We start from the raw sequence: 17,602 nt of genomic DNA on the forward strand, positions 1-17,602 counted from the left end.
ACTTTTATATTCATGTAGAGTATATGGCTCTATTGTTGAAAGTGCATGCATTTTCTCCAACTCTGCATTGTATTTCCAGATTTTTAAAGGATATCTCTTATTATGGCCTTTCATATTTGTATTCACTCTTTGCAAATTTTTGGTTTTTAATCTATTGCCATGTAGGTTATAAAATTTTTATTAATGTATGTATAGTAAATTTGTGGTTCTAGACATTTGATTAATAAATAAACAAAAATAAAATGTGCATTTTGCTTATGTTTAAGCACTTATGTATGTACATATATAGCTAAAAATATATAGCTGTCCATATTGACAAGAAGCAGAAAGTGAGAGGGCATATCAGCAAGGGTGTTTTTCAGTGGGATGACATGGTCGCATGCCACAGGTGAATACAGTACTTTGCAGGCTCCTGCCAAGCTATCCCAGTCTGAACAGAATCTTTGGCATAAAGTCAAGCTGACAGAAGCACAGGACTGGACTGGAGCATCTTCAGGACATTGTGAGGACGTGACCTAAATGAGCCAATTAATTTTGAGTTAGTCAGAAGCCACATTCCACAGTTGCCATAGGTCTCCATGGGATCTTTCTCAGAACGATGGTTACTGTTAAGAATGCAAACTTCTCAAAAGATCAAAAGCACAATGATTCCAGACTGCTGGGAAGCAAATAGGCCAAGGAAATTGGTTTTAATGGCACTTAGAAATATTATGTGGAATGTAAGGGGTGGAAAGAATTATAGATATTGTCTGATCCAGTACCTGCTCAGTGCATGAATCTGTTCCTACATCTCCCTTGATATTATCCTTTCATAGAAACAAATCTGAGTTTATAGGTTCTGTGGAGAAGTGCCTGAGCTGAGGCCAGCTGTATAGTCTCAAACTGATGGTGAAGAGTACAGTTAATTTTTTTCCGGGTGCAGTGCCAAAGGAGGTGAAAGAAAAACAGCGAAAAGAGATGTGCTTGAGCTAACTGCAGAACAAGGCAAGTCAGTGATACAGCGATAGCCTGGTTTTGAGGGACACAGGAAGTACGAGATTTCGAACGATCAGTATGCAAATGCTGTGTTCCATTTCTGCAGGACAGCTATGAACATAGCAGGTGCCTATACTCACCTCCAGTGCAACATGGTCCTTCTGCCATCTGTAAATAATGCCCATGTGACATTCTGAATTGTTTTGAGAAACACTAATTAGGAATGGCTTGCCTAACATGACTTGAGGCCATGGCAAGCAATAGCAATAGCACTTAGACTTATATACCGTTTCACAATGCACAGGTGTGTGCACAGGCTGAGTCAATCAAGCAGGGCAGGAAGTTTGATCTTCTTGAGATATAACTTTAATAGTTTCCTTCCTTCCTTCTTTCTTCCCTCTCCCTCCCTCCCTCATTGTTTCCCCAGATCATTTACAATTTTGTTCAGTATTATTTGAAATCCTATTAATATTTATCTCATCTGCGATGTTCATACTTTTTGTCAGGCATCTAAGCCTGATCTCTGTTTGCCTTAATAGACTTCACCACATCTGAAATCAGATCCCATTAGCCAATTTTTGTCTGAAGCCTTCAGAATTGCAGTACTTCGCGGAAACTTTTCCACAAAACCATGACATCTGTAGAGGTTTTAATCTGATATGACTGTTCAATTTTAGTTGTGGAAACAAATAGCAGAGGAGCACTTGAAAAGGAAGGCTGCAGAGTCAAAGACAGCAGAAAGGAAGGAAAGAAAGGAAGGAAAAGTAAGAGAAAACATAGTTTCAAATCCAGATTTTTTTTAAAAAATATGAGGGAATAATGGCACTGTTTTATTTTAAGTTTATTCTTATAAATACCAAGCAATAGTGTGGAGGATAGCTTACTTGTATCTGATTTTTCTCCACGACCTACATTAGTCCTCTCTTCTTAATTAATGACTTCCCTCTGTATCAACAACAACTAATAGCTATCTGACAGAAAATTGCTGAACCAACAATCTGGTCTCTTGGGCAGTCAGATTTGATATACAGATGTACTTCTTGCTCTTGCTATTCATGAGCATGAAGTCTTGCCAATTATTATCTTCTTGATTTGATTGACAGTGAAATATGTGTTATCTATCTCTAAATAATGCACAATGAATTGCTCAACTGTTCCAGAGAGATTATGAATTACTTTCTCAAATTCAATGGAAATCTATTGAGAGGAGCAGTTTATGAAATCTTCCTTAGATTTTTTTTTTCACTGTTCATTGTGACTATAGGTACAGAAAAGTATGATGGTAGGCTGATGAGCATGTACTTACATTCTGTTTTTTTTACAATTTCCAATTAAATTTGGTCTTCCCAATTCACAACATTGGGGGTACATTGAACTTCTAGAGCTCTAGATTCTTCTAATCTAAATCAATATGGATCAGATGCTGAAAGGCAATTGAGTTGTTTTCTTATTTGATGGAATCTATGGCAGAATTAAAATCTATAACATATCTCTATCAAAATATGAAGACTATTTTTAAAGAGATCCCTCTTTAAAAATATTTAAATATTTTTAAATATTTATTTATTTTTAAATATTTTAAAATATATTTCAATCATACACTAAGGAACTTGAATATCCGGTAAGTCTCATCAAGGGATTCATCTCCTTAAAAATATTAAAATGATATGACATCTACATATCTGAGATTAAGGCTGTTTCATTATCATTCATATTTATGGTGTTTTTGACTCCCCAAAAATACATTTAAAAAGATGAACATCAGATTTTCTATGCTGGAATAAAAATGAGAGTTCACTGGTAATGTGACAATTTGGTATTTTGTTTGGAATAGTATATTAATGTACATAAGCATATTTATGAGAAAAATCTTTAAATGTGAAATACAGTAATGTAGTATTGAATTACATACCAAGGAATTTGACTGTCTATCTGGAATTAAGGTTGTATCAAGCAGACAGGGTAGCTAAAGAAATTATTCTAAGAAATTGTTAAAGTAATATTATTCCAGATGTCAAGGAATGGCTGTCAAAGCTGTGTGATTTATCTGTTTTGGAAAAGGCAATATTTTCTACTAATCAAAGAATGCAGCAAAATGTGTTACTATGGCAGAGATTTTGTGATATCTTATAATGCATAATATAGTGTATTGTTGTGGCCCAGCAGTGGCCGGCTGAGCTGTTGGTGGACTCTGACAGCTCAGACCATTATGGGACTGTTCTGGAGGATGAGGAAGACTCTGGAGGGTGTTTGGAGTCAGAGCAGGAACTAGAGAGGCCTGTTGGCCACCAGGTGGCATCTGAGTCAGGGAGCAATGACGAGGAACAGAGGGAGGTTGTTCCTGATGTGCGTATGTGTAGAATTGATAGGAGAAAGGAACAGCTGTGGAGAAGACATCATAGAAGGAAGTAAGGACAGCTGGCTAAGGGTGTGGCCCCTCCCAAAGAGTTTATAGGTGGAGCGACGGGAGGGGAATCTTTGTAGGAAACAACAGTCCATTATACGAGCCGTTGAGAAAGCATTCTGTAAATTTAATCTTGGGTTCTTGAAGATAAGTTTCTATGCTCCTAGCCAAGGGGTGGCTTTATCTATGTAATTAGTTGTGGCAGACAGCCAAGCCTGTGTCTGCATACTCATTGGAATCACAGGACAGAACAGTGTATGTAGAAAATAAAAAAATATCACTATATTCCAAATAGTTTTTTCTACCTCTAAAGATACCTCTTACTGCTGGCTTGTGACTAGAACAGCAACAGCAAGAGATAGTTATTTATCTGAATCACCACGAAACATCCCAGAACATTCTGTTTATCAGGATCAAGGGGAAAATAGACAGGAACAGAGTTTGTAAGCAGAAAACAGGAGATGAATATAATCAGATGATCCTGTGTGGCTGTAACAACTATAATTTTAAAAATGTTTATTAAGTGATTTGTACAAGAGGGACTCTACATGACTTTCAGAGGCATTGCAACAACTAACAGCTAAAGTACAAAATTTCATCATGCGTGAGCTGCTACCACATGCATGGATTATGGAAAAAAAGTGTTAAATGGGAGTAACTTCTCAGTGGAGGCAAAAGGCTGAACAGGCAACTGTCACTTTTTTGAGACACATATGCATTCTTTAAAAGTCACATTTTCTAAAAGGCTCAAGCAGATGGTTATGAACAACCTCTAAAACTCTGAGCACTAAACACTTTTAAAAAAAAGCCATTGTGAATAAGCTGCAGAAAAGCACAGGCAATTTCTCACACTTAATTAAGATGGGTGGCCTTAATCTCCATTCCCTCTGTCGATCCTTTATTCTAGGAAAGACAACTGGTAAAACTATTTTTGCAGGACCTTATTTTAGTCCACGAGCATCAGTTGCCAATCTCTAATCTATTTGTTTGTTGAGTTTGTCTCCTGCCTTTCTTATTTTTACAAATAACTCAAGGCGGCAACCATATCAGCTTCCTCCTCCTATTTTCTGCACAATAACAACACTGTGAGGTGAGTTGGGTTGAGAGAGGGTAACTGGCCCAAAGTCACCCAACTGGCTTTCATGGCTAAGGCAAGATTTGAACTTATGGTCTCCTGCTTTCTAGCTTGGTGATCAAACTGGCTCTCCAGTTTGGATTATAGTATAATTATAATAGCAATAGCACTTAGATGTGTATACTGCTTTATGATGCTTGTCAGCTCTGTAGGCGGTTTACAGAGTCAGCATACTGCTCCCAACAATTTGGGTCCTCATTTAATGACCTAGGAAGGATGGAAGGCTGAGTCAACCTTGAGTCAGTTCAGGATCGAAGTCCTGGCAGCGAGCAGTGAGTTAACCTGCAATACTGCATTCTAACCACTGTGCCACCATGGCGGTGTTGGCAATGCCAGGTTACCAATGACAGGAGATTTCAAGGTGTGGCTATTGCTAGTGCAAAGTTCGATGTGCCCTATTCTGTGAGTGGTCATTTTGTTGTAAGGGTTTCACAGAGCTGCTTTCCCCAAAATTAACTAGCAAGATTAATTGAAATTGCAGGTCAATTAAAATGTAAAATGCTTCCTTTTCTTTATTGGCAAAATAAGGAAATTCCAATGCAGTAATCACCATTCACCACAATAGCTAGATAAAATTAAGGTCTTGTGTGTATTTTCAATGCATTTTTAACATTGGCTTTAAAGAAATCTACTTCCCAAAGCAGTGCATGCATTTATACATGATCAAAGGGGAAAACAACAGCCCCCACCAAAAGCCATGTTAATTTCAAGCTACATTAGAAATGCACACTTCGGCAGGGAGAAAAAAAATCAATGTCCAGTGTGGAAAGGAAAAACACTGGTGAGAACTACATTACTCTTCTTAAGTTAAGAGGATGTTTAAAAAGAATCTGGTTCACAGTAATGTCCTCTTAACAGAGAGAATTATTTTCTGGTCATGGAAGATATTTAGTTTTGGCATGTTTCATTTTGGCTAGAATCATTTCACTTTGAAGGACTGTCAAGCAATTCTTCCTTCCTTCATATCTTTGATCAGGCCTGACACTAGGTCCAATTGATTTTTTCCCCATCATCTGTAAAGCTGTCGTCCATTCAGGTTTATTCTGATGAACATCACAATTGCTGGACCAAATACCTATCCACACGTCTCCTGAAGGTCTTGATTTTTAGCTTTTAACTCTGCAGGATAACAAGGAGTAAAAAAAAGAAAAGAAGAGAAAAGATGGCACAGTAACTGTCATCTCTTTGCCTGATAAAGTCTTGCCCTTTTATTTTTTAAAGCAAATCTAAACAGGGCTTGCAAGACAGGGCTTCCAAATGCCTTTAATAATGATACACACCAGAAACAGAATACTTTGCATGATGTATTACCCTCCTTTCCTTTCCTTTCCAAGCAAAAGTTACTTCAGTCAAGAATTGGCTGCTATTCAAAGAGACAGCAAGCTTGGGGTTTAGTAGAGTCTCTTTTATGTACAATACACAAACTAGGACTTGCCCTAGTTTGTCTCATATAGCAACGAAACAACAAAATCTATGGAACAGCTGCCACAAACTGTCTTCCTTCACCAGCATGTGTCTCAATGCTAAAGGCCAAATTCTACTCTTGGATGCCCATACATGGAATGCTCTACTTTAAAGTCAATGGGGTTCTTATGCACATGCAGTCAAGCACACAATTTGGCCCTGGGGAATTATTTCTTCCACAGCTTTGACCCCTTCCATTGCATGCACTGTTTCTTCCTAAAAAGCCTGTAAAAGTATATTGTTTTTTGGAGGAGAAACAATTGAATGGAGAAACAACTAGGCTGAAATAAAAGCCAAGCAATATCTGTTCTCATTTACTAACCTCAATTACATGCAGAAAGAAAAAGAAGAGATGGTTTAACCTTTCTGGGATGTCTTAAGAAAGTTGGGAAGATAGAAATTCGTCGGGGTAGGTTTTCCAAGTTCAGATATTGTAGAAAAGGGTGCAGGACCGCTTGAGTTTTCAAGCAAACAGATGACTAGGCAGCAGTGGTGGGTTCTGGATCCTGTTGCAACCGGTATGGTGCAACGGGGCCTGGCGGCCACCACATCAATGCGTGCAGCATGCGCACACATACATGAAGCATGCACATGCATCCTTACCTCCTGCGACGCTCTGCAATGCCTCTGCGATGCTCCAACTGTTCGGCGGAGTGTCGCACAGGTGCTGTACTCTGTGACCGTGTGTGGAAGTGCCAAAGAGCTCAAATACAGGTAAGGGCGGGTGGGAAGGCCCTCCGGAGCACTGTACCAGAATGGTACCCGGTGCTCCAAGCAGGTACCAGTATGCCCGTACCGGGATGTACTGCCCGCAACCTACCATTGCTAGGCAGTTGCCCTGAGATCCACATTTCAAGGATTACTTGTGTGTTTTCAGAGAAAGGTCCTTATTCCATTCACAACATACTTCAGTTCACATAGAATTACAGGCCAATTCATGGAACAGGTGTGCATGCCCCTTCACTGGAACTGGCAAGTGATAAGCATCACTAGTTATGGCAATACTTTTTAGCTCAAATGCCTCTTCAGGCATTTTGCTCCAGAAAAGCTGAATGGGCCCAATTTTCTAATCTTTGAAGCCTCAAAGACACAGACACAAGTTTAACTGTACAAGGAAGTATCCAAAATCTAAAAACTAATGAAAACAATTCTGCCCTACACCTATTTCACTGAAACAAGATATAAATGAAGCCAATGAAATTTTTTCCCTTAAGTAAATATCTATAAAATGCAATTCTGTTGACTCAAGAGAAATGAAGTGCATGGGTTAAATTCTAATTTTGCCATGTGCAGTCTAATGCCCAGAAAGATTTCCACTAAGAACCAGCACACAGTACTAAAGTATTAAATAAAGAAATTTAAATATTATACACACATATACATACTGTATATAGTAACTTTATATCTGAAATTACTCCAAATGTGTTCCAGTCAAGCTCTGCTGATTATTCACATGTCAATCACTCACATTCATAGAATAATAAATTTTGGAGGGTGTTTCAGAGGTCATCTAGCCTTGCCATTACACCAAATCTCCTGATAGCAGATTAATATTTGATGTGAATTGAATTTATTAGATTTGTTAGCCTCTCCCTCTCCACAAAGGGACTCGGGGCGGCGTACAATAAATAAAAACACATATTATACAATTAAAACATTTCACGGAGGAGGTGTCAAAATCGCATAGTACAATAAATAGCAATAGTCATGATAAAATTACAATTAAAATACCCCAATATAAAATTACAAATTTAAAAGATTGCCAGGAGGATAAAGATGAAACTATAATTGAGCCAGGCCGGCTAGTTGAAAAAGGTGGGTCTTGAGTTTTGAACGGAAGGAGCGGAGATCGGTAATAATCCTAATGTGGGGGGGGAGGTCATTCCAGAGGGCTGGGCCCATCACAGAGAAGGCCCTGCTCCTGGGCGCCGCCCTCTGGCACTGCTTAGTGGACGGCACCCAGAGAAGTCCCTCTCTGTGAGAGCGAATTGGTCATAGGGATGTATGGGGCAGGATGCGATCCCGCAAGTAGCTAGGTCCTGTGCCATGGAGTGCTTTGAAGATGGTAATCAACACCTTGAAACGCACCCGATAGACCACAGGGAGCCAGTGCAGCTCGCGCAGGAGAGGTGTTATATGGGAGTATCTAGTACTCCCCATAATCACCCGCGAAGCCGCATTCTGGACCAACTGTAGTTTTCGGGTGCATCTCAAGGGGAGCCCCATGTAGAGAGCATTACAGTAGTCCAGGCGGGACGTCACCAGCGCGTGAGTGACTGTGCGAAGGGCATCCCGGTCCAATAGGGGGCGCATTTGGCGCACCAGGCAAACCTGGTGGAACGCCCCCCTTGCCACGGCTGCCACATGGTCATCCATGGACAGCTGGGCATCCAAGAGGACACCCAAATTGCGCGCCTGCTCCATGGGGGCCAGATGTAGTCTAATTACTTCTCAAGTATTTAATTTAATCTTACTACACCATTGTGGGCATGCTCTAATTGAACTGTACAAAGCAAGTAGCTAAGGAATATTTTTAATCTGGAAATTAGTTTTTAAAATTTTATTTTTCAATTTAGTTTTTGTTGACAAGGCCTTAAAAGTATGGTCCATGTGGCCAGGCCAGCATAACAGCCTGGCATTATTATAGGTTAGATGTACTAATATGCAATTATATAAGTGCCCACATGATTCTGAGGAAATGAAAATCCATCATTTTCCTGCCATTTTTATAAGAACCTCTGCAGGGATTACATACGGGTAGTCCTTGTTTAGCAACCACAATTGGGACTGGCAACTCAGTCATTAAGCAAAGCAGTCACTAAGTGAAACTGCACTTATGATCTTACTTTAGCTTTTCTTTGCTTTAATGACCAGCCAAGGCTGTGAATGTGAGGATTAATTCTACATTTGCATCACCATCATAATTGAATGTTTTCTAAATGAGGCAGCTCCTGAACAAGGACTATCAGTATTATCTTCCTTGCAATATTTCCCCCAAAAGGCAGATTATTATTACAACTGGTCCTTACTTAACGATGTTAAGTGGCACCTGACATTTCATTGCTAAGCAGCTGTATATGGCTGTATATGGCTGTGAAGTGTGAGGTGACATGACTGCTGCTTAGTGATGACAGTTCCACTTTGGGTTATTTAATAAGGACCTCATGTGACTCCAACTTCCAAATTTGTGATGGTACATGAGAATGACCTTGGGGACAAAGAGAAGAGATGCCACCTAGGAAATGATGAGGCAAGAGAGTGAGCAACCCCAGTGTCTTCATGGTCAGAGGAATACATTTAGAAAGGATGTTAATGTAGCTTTAAAACAAGGGAGAATCGACTCATCTAGCCATGTTTCCAGTCTAGTTTACCTGAGAGGGCTGACAGGTGTCTTCCTGGCTTCCTCATTGATTTTCCATGAGAGAAACCATCAAGGAAAGTGGCAAATCATGATTACATGCCAGTGGGATACTGCAATGTTTGGAAATCCAGGATGGTTGCTCAGTGCCTGGATTACAATCTGGTGTGTATGTGTGCGTGTATGTGTATGTAGGGGAGAGAGAGAGAGAGAGAGAGAGAGAGAGGGAGGGAGAGGGATGGAGGGATGGAGGGGGAGAGAGAGAGAGAGAGAGAGAGAGAGAGAGAGAGAGAGAGAGAGAGAGAGAGAGAGAGAGAGAGAGAGAGAGAGAGAGAGAGAGAGAGATACAATGGCTGAAGTGGGCGAAACTTCAAGATTGGTCCTAAGAACCATTTATTCAGCACCATGGCAAATTCAAACAGTTGTTGAATGAATGTCTCCTAATCTTCTGTCAGATTTCAGCCATGTTATGATCAGTAGTATTGCCTGAGTCAACGACTGGTACAAACGTGATCAGTTCCAGAGTCTAAATGTATTTTGTTTATATTATTGAATATATTATATTATTCTACTAATCTAATAATGATTTGTATTTTTTTTGTTTTGTGGTCATTTGCTGGAAACTTCCAGGTTTGACAATTGCAACAGGCTCTATTCGAGGTTGACTGTGTCCAGTCTGGCACAGAACATAGCATCCAAGCTAATCTCTCTGGGAGAATTAAAAAAGATCCTCTTACACTGTTTTGCAATGCAGGTTTTTACCTTTAAAGCCGTGTATGGCTAAAGCCCTGCATGGCTAGAGAAAATGCCTTTTTCCCTTGAAGTATCCTCTCCCATGGCTTCAGTTGCTTGGACAAGGATACATTTTCAAGGCCTCATTCTGGGGTGTCTAAATCTTTTTCTGGATCTGCTCTACTTTTTTTTAAAGGAACTCCCAGCTAAGATAACATGCTTTTAATATTTTGGGGGGATTTTTTGCATTGTTTTTAATTTTGGTTTTAGTTTTATGGCAAACTTGTAAAAAAAATGGTAGCTGAAAGGATAATAACTTCTGGAGCATAAAATCAATCCCTTGTTGATTTTACTACTTTAGGATCATCAACAGGCATGACCATTTCACTGCTTAGCTTTGATTCCAGATTATTTATACGTAGGTTAAAAAGCATTGGATCCATCTCCTATCCCTGAAGGACCCTACTTTAAAAATTCCCTCATTATAAAAATTTACCAAGTTTAGTCCTACTTTCTTTTCCTCCAGGCTCTTGGTACCCAAGATTTTTTAATCTGTGATTTTAAAAAAACCTCTGGGGGTGTTTAACCTATATAGTAGACAACTAAAGAGCGATGTAGAAGTCTTCACATATTTGAAGAATTGGCACTAGAATGGAGAAATGAACTAATTTGCTACTGACCCAGAAGAGTAGGACAGGAATCAATGTGTTAAACCTACAAAAATTGATTCAGGAAGAGTTTTTTCATAAGCTGCTAGACCAGGGGTATCAAACTCACATCGTCATGATTGTGTCATGTGATGTATCGGGACTTTACCCCTCTTCGTGGGCATGGCCAGCGTGTGACATATCTGGCCCACTGACTGGGACTTTGTCAGCCCTGCACTAGACCATGGAACAAACTGCCATATGAAGTGATGATTTTTCTTTCCTGATGGTCTTTAAATAAGGGCTGGATAGTTATTTGCCAGAGATGATGTAATGGATTCTGCACTTGGACTACATAACTTCTAAGGTCCTTTTCTACTTTTGATTCTATGTTCTGTGTGTTCTTCCCTGTTCTGCCTGGTAAAGCTTCCTTCTTTTATTTTTTGTAATGTACTATGGCACATAGATCGGTCTTTATGTCTTTAACATGGACATTAAGTTGCTGTATTCACACATTTCTCACATTTGCAATTCAATATTATATTTAACAATGGTTTAGAATTTGAGCCAGTGTATTTATTCTAAGATAGTTATTTTAGCCTTCCTCAACACTTTTCTAAGAACTGCCACTCCCATTTCTAGTCAACAAGGCTACTCTAGCTGGGAATAATATTTAGAGGTAATCCTTGACATCTGAAAAGTATCAAGAGCTGCAGTGGTGCAGTGGTTAGAATGCAGGCTATTTCTGCTGATCACTGGCTGCCAACAGTTTGGTAGTTCAGATCTCACCGGCTCAAGGTTGATTCAGCCTTCCATCCTTCTGAGGTTGGTAAAATGAGGACCCAGATTGTTGGGGGCAATATGCTGACTCTGTAAAAACCACTTAGAGAGGGCTGTAAAGCACTGTGAAGTGGTATATAAGTGCTATTGCTATTGCTATCAGATTGGTGTCAACTCACAAAGCATCCCTGGCCTGTCCTTGAGTTGCCATAGAAAAGAGGGGATGGGAAGCCAATGAAATGGCATGGCAGCAAAAGGCAGGTGCACATTCCAGACTTATCAAGGCTGTATCCCAGGGTTACTTACAGCAGCCCAGAGTGGAGTGACCTCTACAACCCCTGAAGGTATGTTTTGATTCACAGCTCCTCCCTCAAAGAGAGTTTGCAAAGAAAATATTAAAAGAATGAAATAGACTAAAGTAATAGCTGGAATCATCCATAACACCATCCTGATCAATAAAAGGCAAATGCCTTTAGACCAGGGGTATCAAACTCATGTCGTCAGTGTGATGTATCAGGATCCCCCCCTTTCCTAAACAGGGCAGGGGCATGGCCGGGAGTTTGACAGTCCTGCTGTAGACAACCAAGCAGTTGATAAAAAAAAAATGGGAATCTTACTGCAAGATGCAACCATCAGGAAATCTTCATTTTCATCCAGCTGCCTTAGCTCAGAAAGTGAGGACATTACTAAGAGAGCTCCTTTAGAAGATCCTTAAAACCACATAAGTGTTTACACTTCCTATATCTCACAGTAATGCTTGAGCAAGTCCTTAAGGTTTGCCTGAGTGAGTATGCGGTTAGAAGGACCAATATAAATCTCCATTCCATTATTGTTGGCTGCTGTGTCAGAAATTGCCCAAATTCAACTGTCAGCAGCCTGGGAGAAGTTAAAACCAGCTTTCCAAACTTCTCTTATATTGTCATGGCTGATATTTGTGCATTTTTAAAAACAAGTTTGCATCTTTCATTCTAACTGCTTTGTTAAGGTTAAACTTCCCCAGGCACTTTAAAGGTGCAAATTGGACAGCGAATATGCACAGCCTACCCTTGAAATGCCTATAACTTTCATTATGGCAATTCTCTATTTAAACACCAGAATCCAGGATGGAAATAATCATGTGTATTATGAGTTTCACCTTCCCAGATGTGCCTGGGCATTCTTAATACAGAAAACATGTCTTTGCAACACTATTTGGTATAATGGTTTTTTCAAGCTGTTCCCTCCTTAGTGACCAGAGGACATCTTGTGAGAAATTTTAGAGTCTGGAAAGAGGTAAGCACCTATTTATTTCAGTGTTCTTAATAATCACTGGCAGACTCCATTTTAGAAACAAAGCTCAAATAGGTTCCATGCATTTATGAGCTGGTTTCTCTGTTTTTAGCAAATAATGTGTCAATAACCCGGGCCTGACGCCTGGGTTAGAATAGTGTAGCCACATCAGAGTAATGCATTTGTGTCTAAAACACACTGCAGGGGCTGTAAACTAATAATCTCTAAAGCTGATTGGCTCAATGCATGATACCCCCAGTGTTCCAAATGGAGATTTCAAGGAGTTGTTCTCAAGATGAATTTAAGGAAGAAAGAAAGTGAGTTTGAGAAAGAAACCGATCAGAAAATTTCACGGGGATTTTTGCACATCATTGCAAACTGTACGTAATATATATTAACTGTACATTATATACAAGGGTGGGTTTCTGTACCAGATAGTACCATTTCGCTTTGCCTGCCCGCCCACCACACGTTGCTCATGTATGGGCAGTTGACTGTACACTGTTCTGCGCATGTGCAGAAATGTGATGCCATGGCAGAAGAGACCAGGGAAATGGTTCGGGGGCATGGCCAGCCTGGGTTGCTGCCAGTTCTGCAACCGAGGCCAAATCACCACTACCAGTTTGGCCAAACTGGGAGCAACCCACCTCTGATATATACTGTAGATAGATAGATATAGATATAGATATAGATATAGATATAGATATAGATATAGATATAGATATAGATATAGATATAGATGATATAGATATAGATATAGATATAGATATAGATATAGATATAGATATAGATATAGATATAGATATAGATATAGATATAGATATAGATATATAGAAACACACTACAAAGTTGTGACATCCATTAAATGAATGTTTTAAAGCATTCAAATATTTCTGGGAGAAATGAGAACAATAAGAGTGTCTTGAAATACATTGACACATTATACATAAAGTAGGAGATCCCAAATGGTTCAATTCCTATCTTTTATGAAGGCTGCTTTCTTGAAGGGGTGTGTGTGTGTGTGTGGAATTGCTTGCTTTTAATTTTTTTATAGACCTCCCTCATCATGAGGAATATCTCAATACTTAAACAGACAATGCCCTTTAGAATACAAAATTTCTATGTTGCTAATGTAGAGACACCGATTTCGAACCATACATGCAGACTGGTTTCCGTACAGATGCAAATCATACAAAAAGGAAATCTTCCTCTGGGATTCAAAGCAACAAAAACAAAGGATTGAGAGAAGTACTTTTTTAAAAAAAAATATTATTATGCCCACAAATGCACCACAGATGGTTGGACACTCTGCATGCATATGAATGAACCAAAGTAAAGCAGAATTTTATACCATCAGGATTATTTTATGCATGATGACTTTAGGTAGTTGTGCCACACATTTAAGAATGAGATTTTTGGTTCTGAGTTGCTCCTTCAAACCACGAAGTTATCTTCTCATTTTTCTATTTTAGTTTCACTATTGCACTGCTTTCATTTCCTACTCTAGGTAGCACATTTTTAACTGAGTTCCTATGAAATAGAGGAGGGAATCTGATGTTCTTCCATTTTTGCTAAAACTGAAATCTCAGCAGCCTCTGCTTCTTGTAATTAAGATTGGGAATTACAATTTGGCAACAGTCAGAGAACTACAGATTCCCCACATAACTCATAAGTATTAGATTGTCCAGGAAAATTAAAGTTATTACTGCACCTCCATAACTGTCTGATTTGGCTCTGCAACCAAACAAGACAAACACAGACTTTAACGGATAATTAGAATGGCAGAAAAAAAAAATGCTATCAATCTGCCTTCCATTGAAGACCTGTATACCGCATGAGTCAAAAAGGGGGCTGTGAAAATATCTACAGACACCTCACATCCTGGGCATAAGTTGTTTCAACTTCTAACCTCAATAGACTCTATAGGGGACTGCACACCAGAACAACTAGACACAAGGGCTGTTTTCCCCTGAATGCCATCACTCTGCTTAACAACTAATTCCCACAACACTGTCAATAATTTACCAAAAATGTATTACTATTCTTCTTCTTTTCCTTCCTAGTATCTATCTCTCCACACTTATGACTATAAACATGTTGCTTGTATCTTTCAGTTTATATTGTTTTTGTTTCCTAGTATAATTTGATTGCTTATTGGTAACCTTGACTATTCTAAGTGCTGTATCTTTTTATTCTTGATGAATGTATTTTATTCTCTTATGTACACTGAGAGCATATGCACCAAAGACAAATTCCTTGTGTGTCCAATCACACTTGGCCAATAAAGAATTCTATTCTATTCTATTCTATTCTATTCTATTCTATTCTATTCTATTCTATGCTATGCTATGCTATGCTATGCTATGCTATGCTATGCTATTCTATTTTATGCTATCCTATCCTATCCTATCCTGATTAACCATTATTAGGCGAACACATAACTTGTTGATTTTGATACAAGGGCCATTAGTTGTTATAGTAGAAGCAGGAGAACATAAATTCTCCATCTTTGCACATTGAGTTCATATGCCCATCACCATTCTTACAAACCCAACTTTTCCTCTAGGCCTTGAGTTAAGATCGTTGGATGGTCCCCCGAAGAGGCATGCAGAAGAATAGTTTCTTTTCTTTGGATAATTTTTATTTTTGGGACAATGTTGTTTTAATGGAACATTTCTTTAAAAAACCTTCTGAAGCAACCCAGAAACATCTGGAGATAGGCAATTTTCAAAATGTAATAAACAGTGTTCCATATTCTAAAATGCATAGCCCTTTCTTTGTTTCTTGGGTAAAGCATTTGCTTTAAAGGGTAAATCTGTCAACATGCAAACTAAGAATGAAACAGCTAAAGAGGACCCACTGCTTGAAGTGGGTAGACTTGTTGCCCTCCTCATTGCCCCAGGCAGTTCTCCACAAGCACCTCCATTTACCCTCCAACTTCTTGTCCATCCCATAGGCATCCTCAGGGCATCCTCAGAGCAGCAAACTGGGTGAGGGTGTGGATGCACAGTGTATTGTAACTGCGTGAGCGTGACCCATATACTGCAGCTGCCTGAGGAGAGAAACTGCTACAAAGAGTCACCTGCCTTAGGCACAAGGAAGAGTCAGCTCTAGTAGGTTAGCAAATGGTTGGAAGGTTGCAAGTAAGGGCTTGGTGAAGGTGCAGTCAGAAAACCTTGCTTCATTCTGATCAATCAGGGGCCAGACATGCTTAGCAATATTGTCCAGGGAAGCAGATGTTCTCACTCTAAAGCAAGCAGCACCATTACCATGGCAAATACACTTGTACAAATGTACAAATAACAAATGAGAATTAGGCAAAGAGTGGGACAAGCAAAGTAGAAATGTCTTGTTCAGAAGCACTGAATATATAAAGGTCTAATAAGGTTCAAAAATGGTAAAATATGCTATAAATGCAATTTCCCCTGTAAAATAATGCAATTGAAGAACACACATCTTCCCGTAGTATTAGATTGAATTGATTTACCCTTGGTCTTTGAAGTGTTTTTGGGATGAATAAGCAAATCTTTTCATGTCTTAGGTAGTCCAGTCAATGATAATTATATTTTGTGGTCTCCTTTCCTACGCCTTCTGTTTCCTGTTTATTTTTAGTGTGCAAGAAATGGAAACTTTTTCCCCTCCAGAAAAATGTCTAACATATTTTAGTAGTGTTTAAAAATACATACAAAAAAGGTCTCAGCCAGAGTGATGACAGTAAAATTAAAAAGCATATAAAATAAGATCTATTTTGAAAGTAGTAGGTAGTTTCTCAAGAGCAATGCTGATAAAAACAATGATTGCTTTCTCTACACAACATGCTTGCCTTCCTTGTTTTTTTATTCTTCTTCCTTCACTAACTCATAACCTTTTTCTTGCTAGTTCTTGCCTTTGTAATATTATTTATATGAACCAAAATTCTATAGAATCATAGATTATATGAATTAGAGCTATGATGGCAAACCTACGGCATGAGTGCCACAGGTGGCACGCAGAGCCCTCTCTGTGGGCACAAGTGCCATCGCCAGCTGCACTTCTGAGTTCAATCGCACGCATGCATGAAGACCAGCTGGTCCATGCAATGATACCATGAGAAACTCAGTAAAGTTTTTACTGAATTTTAAGTACCTGTTGTGGCCCAGCAGCGGCCAGCTGAGCTGTTGGTGGACTCTGACAGCTCAGACCATTATGGGACTGCTCTGGAGGTTGAGGAAGACTCTGGAGGGTGTTTGGAGTCAGAGCAGGAACTAGAGAGGCCTGTTGGCCACCAGGTGGCATCTGAGTCAGGGAGCAGTGAGGAGGAAGAGAGGGAGGTTGTCCCTGATGTGCGTATGCGTAGAATTGATAGGAGAAAGGAACAGCTGTGGAGAAGACTTCATAGAAGGAAGTAAGGACAGCTGGCTAAGGGTGTGGCCCCTCCCAAAGAGCTTATAGGTGGAGCGACGGAAGGGAAATCTTTGTAGGAAACAACAGTCGATTATACGAACCGTTGAGAAAGCATTCTGTAAATTTAATCTTGGGTTCTTGAAGATAACTTTCTAGGCTCCTAGCCAAGGGGTGGCTTTATCTATGTAATTAGTCATGGCAGACAGCCAAGCCTGCATCTGCATATTCATTGGAATCATGGGACAGAACAGTACATGGCATCTGTAGCATTTTTCTAGTCTACCAAACTGCAAAAAGGGTATATTCTTATAAGACTTGCTCTTGACCAACCAATTCCAGCTTTGCATAAAAGTGGCATTTTTTCTAAATGGTTGAAGATATGTAGCTTGACAATCTACTATCTTGTGCATTAGAAATATTACACTATATGATCTGTAATATTCTGAGTATTCTCT

Source organism: Natrix helvetica (assembly GCF_964273705.1).
Source record: "Natrix helvetica genome assembly, chromosome: 1".
Taxonomy (NCBI): Eukaryota; Metazoa; Chordata; class Lepidosauria; order Squamata; family Natricidae; genus Natrix; species Natrix helvetica.